Below are 9,703 nucleotides of genomic sequence, written 5' to 3'. Positions count from 1 at the left end.
TCCGGAAGTCCTCCAACGGCGGAAAATACGGAGAATTCTGCATTCTGCCTTGTGTTAGCGCAGGAACAACTTCTGTCTTGCGTTAACCGGTTAACCCAGGGTGTTAACCGGTTAACACTGTGTTGAATTGTGTAAATTGCTGTTTTGTCTGCGTTAACCGGTTAACCCAGGGTGTTAACCGGTTAACACTGTTGTGATTGCTGAGATATTGCTGTTTGTGCTGCGTTAACCGGTTAACCCAGGGCGTTAACCGGTTAACACTGTTAAGTTTTGGGACAGGAAGCGTGTTGTGCTGCGTTAACCGGTTAACCCAGGGCGTTAACTGGTTAACGCTGTTGCAGAGGGGAAAAAGTGTTAATTAAAATGTTGTATGCCTAATTGATGGTTGCCTATACCCGTGTGTGATATAGTAGGGATTATTTCCCGCTGTTTTGAGCAGTATCGGTATTAGTAGAGTGTGCTAATACTGTGATTGAATTAATTGACATGATATGATGTTTTGATACATGTGTGTATGATGTGTGATGGTATGCATAATATTGTGAATGTATATGTTATGCATGTGTTGTGAATGGACTGTTTTATGGCTTAGAGTGTGAGCATATGTCCATTGTGGATTTTGTTGTGATGTTGCATTGCTAGATGATTAGCATGCATATTGTGGCCTTTATGGTGGTAGCTAATTCCCGTGGTGAGGAATTAGTGATGTTAGTCGTTTTGGACTGTTGTTGATGTTTGCATGCTAGGTGAATTAGCGTGCATAGCATGGCCCTTGGGGTGGTAGCTAATTCCCATAGTGAGGAATTAGTGATGTGAGTCACTAGGTCTCAAATGAGTGGGACTAGTGAGCTTGGTAGCCGTACCTGGATTGGTCGGTGAAGTTGAACTATATGTTCAAGAATAGTCGGTACCGCATGCATGGAGTCTCATTGCATAAATTTTGTATGGCGTATAATATGAATGGATGTATTCCAGTATTATACGTGTGTTGTGTGTTTGTGTTGGCATTGAGTATGAGTATGAAGTGTGTTGGTGTTGAATATGATATTTGAGTTGATGTGTCGTTACTGAATAAGTGATATGATTAGGGTGATTAATGTGTTATTTACTTAACAATACATGAGATTTTATAATGCTTGTTATATCGATTGAGGAACTCACCCTTACAACTTTATTTTCAGGTAACGAGTAGTGATTGAGTAGAAGCTAGTCCTTGGAGTCTAGTATAGTTCCTTAGGGGGTCGTGCTCTGATAGATGTAACATCGGGACGGGATGTTTTACTTATTTTCATTGATGATTGTTGAATAAGTTTACATGTATTGTGTTACATGTTTTATACTGATGTTGGATTTTATTCCGCTGCGAACTATGCAAATGTTTTATTTGATTAAATAAATGAGCATGACAGGATAATTTGGAACATGGTGTGAAATAATTGTGTGACACCCTTAAATTGCATATTTACTCTGAATTGCATGGTGTTATTTTAATTAAATATTGGGGTATTTTTAGAAGGGTGTTACAATAACTATCAACGGGAGCAGTTCGTTCGATTCCAACAACAAGGTGTCGTATCTACCAGGTATCCTGATTTAAATTGCTTACAAGAATTAGGATTACTTCAAGGTGTGCAATGGATGCTTCGGCTTTCTGATTTAACCTTTCTTTGCACACAAAATCACCCTACTTACCCATCACTCACCTTAGAGTTTTTAAGTTCTTATTCTTACACCACTCCAACCGGGGAAGACGAGTACTTAACCGGTACCGCAAATTTCCGCATGTTCAACACCGAGTACTCACTATCCCAGGACCAGTTGAGTGCCATGCTACACTTCCCTGTAGGAGACCAAGTCCACCCAAGAATCCCTCCGAACTCACAGTGGCACATAAACGCCTTCGACCTCTTTGGAAAAATATCCGGTGTGGAAACCAATAACTGGGATGCACTACTTGCTTCGCACATACGCAACCCCACTATCCGGTATTTTATCCGTATTCTGCAAAATACCATTTTTGGAAGACCCAACAACAGTAAAGTCAACGCGAAGGAATTATTCTTCCTCCACTGCATCTTTTCAATCGACACAAAGGTAAACGCTGCCTCTTTCTTATTTCACCATATCCGTACCCTATGTGCTCGAGGCCGTCAACCTTTTGTGATTGGAGGATTAATAACCACGATCGCACTCGGCTTAAATCTAGGGGACCAACTTCAGAATTTACAATCTCAGCCACCCCTATTTATGGATATAAGCTATTGTCGCTCCAGCCGCTTAATCAAAAATAAGCTAGGCGGAAAGTATTATCTTATGGTGAATAACCAAGAAGTCCCAAGCGTTTTTTTGCCCAACATTACCCTCACAGATGTCACGAACCCCAACCGATTCATCTACGATCTGAATGCTCCCGAACCTACCGAGCCTACAGAAGCAAACCCGCCCCCGGACGAGTTTGACGAAATGGAGTAAGGTGATCAAGGTCTTGAACAACAGTCAGCCCCGCTTAATCCTTCCGATAATGTGGCTGGTCAATCCTCCCGACGTCGTCGAAGAAGAAGGCCCGCAACAAACGATGACATCATGGATGCTATTGATGCCATGCAGGCGCAAAATAACAAAGTGATGCAACTGATGCGCCAGATGCAACAACAACAAGAAGCGAGGAATGCAATAACCGACCAACGGTTCACTGACTTGCTCAACAGGTTTGATGACTTGGAAGTACGTCAACGATCACCGAGTCCGAGAACAAGAGGACGCAAGCAGAATTGAGCATATTTATTTATTTTTCCTTTCTTTAAAACATTGGGGACAATGTTTCATTTAAGTGTGGGGGGGGGGGGGACTTTGTTTCCGTTATGATTATTTCTCTTTCAACATTTCTCTTTCAAGTATGTTATTTCCCTTTCATTGTTATTTCCCTTTTATTAACTTAAAAATATAATAAAAATAAATATATATATATATATATATATATATATATATATATATATATATATATATATAATATTTATTTTAAGTCGAGTCCCTAGTGTGAAAAATCTTTATTATCCACTCCCCTCAATTTTCTTGAGCCATAACAAAAATTTAACACACTCGATAAGTATAAAGGTTGCTTATTTTATAAAACCTGAGTGAAATTAAGACAAAATTATCACCGCCCCAACACTAAAAAAAAACCTCAACATGTTAGATCAGGCTAAGTACCTATTATACCAATTCCTTGAACTTTTAGTTTTATAGTAACACCAAGTAGTTTATACGAGAAGTCGACACCATCTTAATAGCAAACTACGTGGAGAGTCGATGAATATAAGTGAATGATTCCCAAAACAACATATTAAAAATTAGGAAATGCACTAATTAAGTTAGGTGATCCTTACCCGATCATTTAATCCAAAGGTTGCGGACCCTACAAAAACATTGTATGAACGATCCATTGTGAGTTGGTTCAGCGGTTTCTGGTGTTGAACTTGGTAGGGCGGACTACGATCCGATCCCCCGCAATTTGCAATGGACTAAATAACGAAGTTATCCAACTTATGTACCAGAACTTCTAGCTAAAAGGGGATCAGAATCGCTAACCGGTTACTCCACTATGTGCGCGAAAAGATAAAGGGCTTAATGTGATTTCGCTAGAATGAAAACGAGTGAAATAAGAGTAAAAGAACTAGGCTAGCTATAATAGCGTGACTCGAACTGGTTTGCATAAGGTGGGGTTATCTGATGTTGTAACGGTAGTTGTTGATGTTAAGATTAAGCTCAGGTTATTTCTAAACGAGATTTACTTGCAACCTAGTACGAATTGATGTGTGTTTAGAAATTTCATCTGGCTAATTTTAAAAAAAAAAAAACGACTTCTATATTGTATCTTGCTTGAGGACAAGCAAAATCCTAAGTATGGGGGAGTTTGAAAACACGAAATAATATCACATTTTTGGACTCAATTTAATTAAATTATATTATTATTTGATTCGATTTATATTATATTATTCGATATTATTTGGTATATTCCTTCTATTTGTTTCAGGTAACATTATTTGAAGCGTATGTGAAAAAAGAAAGAAAAGGGGGTTTAAAAAGAGGATTCTCTAGGAAAAACATTCCACTAAAGTCCAGCCCACAACTACAAAGGAAAAGCGCTGTGATGCTGTGACGACCGCCACACATGGTGTGACGAGCGTCACGCCCCTCTGCTTAGTGTTACGAGCGTAACACATGGTGTGACGGACGTCACACCCCCACTCCTATTCTTCTGCCTTTGACTTTGACGCGCGTAACAGAAGCACTCCTTCCCTATTTCTCCGCTTGACTCGTTGACACGTTACAAAACCTATTGAAGAGACTTTGGAAGAAACGGTTACTTTATGGATGAATATAAATAGACCTCAAGGGATCCAATTGAGGGTTCCTCTCTTTTCCGCCGTGCAAGTTTTTTTTCAGCAATATATTTTCCAGCATTCCATTTTCTCAGCATTTTTATTTTCCTTAGAATTTTATTTTATTTTCTTTGTTAGCTTAATTTCTAGGCATTCAACTAATTTTCTCACAATAGTTTCTACACCGGAAACTATTGTGTAACTTTTACTGGATCTAACCTTACGTTAGATCATAGTGTTTTACTTCTTTGTTTTTATTTTACTGTCTGATCGAAGATTGTGAAGAACAAATCCAATCAGTTTGTGGTGGAGTGTTCAAGCATCGAAGCTAGGGAACAACCAAGATTTCTATTAATTTTACAGGTTCATTAATTTATCGTTTTAACTTATATATGCTTTGTGCTGCTGTTTATCTATACTGTTTGTCTGATATGGCTGTATTTAAGCATAATAATTATTTAGGTTTGTTTAGCATGTCCGGCTAAATAAATTTAGATATCGGTATGTAAAGTAAGCGGAATAAAGGAATCAAAACTGAGTTGGTTTAAATTTATTTCAAAATATAGTCACTCTTTTTATGGTCTCAATTTACAGAGTTAATACCAAAGTTTTTGTACGAGAGTAAAAGACATAAAGAAGTTAAAATCAATAGAACGACGGTTTGAGCTTTTAACTGGACAGTGTAAATTGGACATTAACTTTAAATCAGGGAGAGAGCAATTTTTAAAGTTAATTAAATTCTAATCATTTTCAAAAATTATTTTTAAAAGTTAAATGTGAGGAAGAGAGTTAAGCATTTAAGTTTAATCATATAATCTAAGTCAACAGAGCGAGAGTTTGAGACGAGGGTGTTTAAACGGTTAGTATTTTCTTAAAAAAGAGTTTCTACAAATTCCATTGCTTTCAAAAAGTGATTTTAGATTTAACTAAATAGTGAGAGCGTACGTTAATATAGAGTCATAGTCTGATTCAATAGAGCGAGAGTTTGAGAAAAGACCTTTAATCAATAGTGTCTACTGAAAAGACTTATTTTAAAACTAAGAAACCAACGAAGACTTGATTCCCTAATTACGACAAACTACATACCGATATCCGTGTTATTTGATATTTAATCTAGATCCAATTTTAGTTTTACTTTTCCCTTAATCATCAAAGTATCATCCGCCTTAGCTTTACGAAGTAACCTTAGAAAAACGGTATATCGATTCATTAAGTCCTTGTGGGATCGATATCTTTTAAAACTACGCGATTAGACTGTGCACTTGCAGTTAATACCCCAATAGACTCATAAGTCGCGATCACTTAGCGAGCATGTCTCCCTTTCCCGAACTACGTTGACTCTGATGTTTGTTTCTGACAAACTACGTAGGCCCAGGATGCAACATCCTGCCGAGTCCATTTCCTCCGTCTTCTTTCTTCTTTCACCTGTTTATTATTCCAGTTTGGTGCAGTTTTCTTTGAGCAGTTTATTAGCAACCCTTTTCCTTTCCTTTGAGCTATCTTTTGAGCGTGGATCCCGTTGAGTACGGCGGACGTGAGGGGTGCTAACACCTTCCCCTTGCGTAACCGACTCCCGTACCTTGTAATCTCTGGTCGTAAGACCGTTCCTTTTCCTTTCTTAGGTTAGTCCTGCGCTCCCTTTCTGTCATAGGATGAATAACATCGGTGGCGGCTCTGTTTTTTCCGCCGGTTGTTTTTCGCGTCGCGACAAATGGTAATGGATTAATCAATGGAAAACAATCAAAGATATATCATGTGATCATGGCAAATGAAAATAGGCATACAGAGCATTCATCACCTAAATTGAAATGGGATTTTCAATTTATTCAATATGATCACAAACCAAATTAATCAATTAAATGGACAACTAAAATGAACATTAATTCTAAGAATTAAAATCTAACTAAGTATGAATTAGGGAACACACTAATCAAAGAGAAATCTGACAATCCAAATCTCAGCTTGAATTACATCCTACATGGGCATGAACAATCATCATACAAAAGTAAAATTGAATGAAAATTAACCTAATATGAAAATCATGGTAAAATCTACAATTAACTATATTAGTTAAAACAAAATCAACAAAAATGAATTATCAAATCCTAAGGACTAATTATTTTAATCATGACATGGTTAAACTAATATTGAATTAGTTCTGGAAAAAAACTTAAAATCAAGATCAAGACAAGTAAACCTAATTTCTAATCTAATCATATAATCCTAATATAATCCTAATTAAACATGAATTAAGCTCGTTATCACTAAAATTATGTTAAATCCTAATTGTCAAAATCGAAAACATGAATTAATTGGCATGTGTTAGTGTATGAATAAATTTTTAGTAGAGAAATATTAATTTAAAAGTCTTTATCTCACACTCTCGTTTTATTGACTCTAGCTATACCTCAAGATCAAATTCCTTCTCTCGCTAGCCCATTTGCATCAGGAAATACTTTTTGAAAATCAATAAGTTCTAATTAATCCTAAAGCGTTATTGCTGTATTTAGGATTAATGCCCGATTTAAGTCTGACACTCTCGTGGAATCTTGACTTGAAACCTTAGTGTTTTCACTCTCGTACAAAAACTTTTTAGAATTACAATTAAAAATCAAAACCAGAAAAAAGAACGATTTATAAAAAGGTTTACGCCAACTTATCACTGAGTCCCGTCGGAACAACGATCCTCACATACCAGACTCAAAATAGTTTAGCCAAACATAGTATTAAACATAAATATGCGATTCATAGTAATAGAAATTGACAACATGATTGTATGTAAATAAATGGAAAACAAATATAATTAAATTAAAGCAATTATAAAGAACCTGTAACTGGAATTGAACGCAGAAATACTTCGAGTACACTGAACTGAATGAAAAATAAATTTAAATGCCAATAACTTTGATCCAAGATTACAATAACATACCGTAAAAGCTATGGTGTGATAGTCCCCCAATGTGAGAGCTCTATCACTATTTGAATGTAATATCTACTTAAAACTAAGAACTAAAATATATGCGTAGAAACTTGGATGCGAAAAACTACCAAAAACTGCCAAAAACTAACATTTTTATAGTGAAAATAAGTGATGAACCGAGTCTAGGTCGTGTAGACTTCGTGGGAGAGAAATGTGGGGGAATGGAAAAGGATTGATTCCTTCTGTTGTATTTTTTCAGGAACCGAACTTCATGGCGGTCTCCATGAAGCTTGTGGCGGTCGCCACAAGTGCAAAATATATTTTCGGCTTTCTTTGATGTTCATGGCGAATGCCATGAGGCATTTGGTGGTCGCCACAAGCCTTTAACTGTGTCTTCAGCCTTCCTTTTTCCTCTCTGGTGGGTTCCACGTCTGCCTAGTCATGGCAGGCGCCATGTAGATGGCCACATGTGTATTTTTGCCACTTTGCTTCATTTTTCGCCATTTTTGTCCGGTTTCTTCATAAATCGACACTTTCTCATAGAGTACTTGAAACAAGCATAAACTACCAACATACAACTATATAATGCAACAAAATAATAATAAAACATGTGTAAATCGATTCAAAATAAACTATGTTTTTCGGTGTTATCATCATCTTCTACCTTAATATGATTCATAACAACCTTTCGTTTTTCATAATTTGATTTTGCAATCTCATCATTTTTGGCAGCACTACGGTTTTGGCAATCGATTTCATAATCACATTTCCTTTTTCCACATTTGAAGTTGCAATCTCCACATTTTTGGCAGCCACTACGATGTTGGCGGTCTTTGTAAGCCTTACATTAACATTTCCATTTTTCTTAGCATATTTTTTCTTTGCAGAAGGTTCAGCAACTTCCATCACCATGTGCTTAATCACTTCCATAACTATTTCCCTATTGAAAAATCGTTATAAGTATTATGAAGCATCAATATATCAGATCTACGTATATATACATAATATTTTACGAAATACTGAAACAAAAACAAACTTCCAAACAGTAAAATCCTTGCAAGCAGTTATCTTCCATGAGTATAATTCCTTTTTTCAAACATATTGCAGTCAATCTATAAATGTTTCATTGCAACATAGCCATCAAAATCAAAATACAGTCTCAAATAATTTACCCATTAACATATTTCAAACAAGAAAAGTTAACAATTTGTACCTCATATTTGATAAACAATCATATGATATGTATCCATGAATTGACTTTCTCAGACCAACCATGACTCCACTCCCATGTGAGCGATTTCAACGACCAATTAACAGTGAATCAAAAGTAGGCATGACAATGGGGCGTAGCGGAGACAATTTTTACCCCCCCCCCCACCCCCCAAACCCAAACCCAAACCCAAACCCAAATCCCCAAACAATCCTTGTTCCCCGTCCAAAACCCAAACGGGGATGGAAAATTAAAACCCTAACCCGTCTCAAACGGGTTCGGGTATCCCCGCCCCGCCACCATCCATTTAGTAAAATCAATTTTTTAATAAAAATATTTATTTTTTCCAAAATCAAATTATATTACAAATAATAAAATATAACAACCTAAATTTTTTTTCATTATTACATTTCAAAGATTTTAAATAATTAATACAAATCAAAATATTAAAACATTGACGACTTATTTAAATTCAAAATTATCAAAACTAAGTAGTAATGTACATAATGAAATAAACATGGCGGGTTCGGGGGCGGGTCCGAGGTGCGTACTAGTGTCCCCATTATCCGGCCCCCATATTTTTTAATCAAAGAAAACTCAAACTCGAATCCAAACCCAGTCAAAATGAATTTTCCCCGTCAACTTCAGAATGAGTTTGGGTGGGTACCCGCGGGTATGAGTTATGTTGTCATGCCAAATCAGAACTTGTTTGCAAGATGTCCGAAAATGCCTTAATGCTTGGAGTAGAAAATCCCAATTTCATGATCTACACGATGACTATTACCATTCTGAACATTTGGGTCATGTATACATATTAAGTAGGCCAGTGGGTTATTCTATATTAAAAAATAATTATATACCATCAATTTCAATTTAATCATTTTTTAGTAGATGATTTGCATTAATTTTAAAAATATACTGCATTTGATTTTATATTATTTTAATCAATATATTTATGATCATTTCAAAAATTTTAATTTAATATTACCAAATATTTATTTTAACTATACAACAATCAACATTTAAAACATTTTTTTAAATTTAGATTTTATTTTATTTTATATTAATATTTTGTTGACTTTACTCGACCTGCGCAAACACATAAGTCTCTTACTAGTGTGTGTATATATATATATATATATATATATATATATATATATATATATATATATATATATATATATATATATA

This window comes from Lathyrus oleraceus, chromosome 6 (assembly GCF_024323335.1).
Source record: "Lathyrus oleraceus cultivar Zhongwan6 chromosome 6, CAAS_Psat_ZW6_1.0, whole genome shotgun sequence".
Lineage (NCBI taxonomy): Eukaryota > Viridiplantae > Streptophyta > Magnoliopsida > Fabales > Fabaceae > Lathyrus > Lathyrus oleraceus.
Note: the sequence above shows the minus strand (reverse complement) of the source record.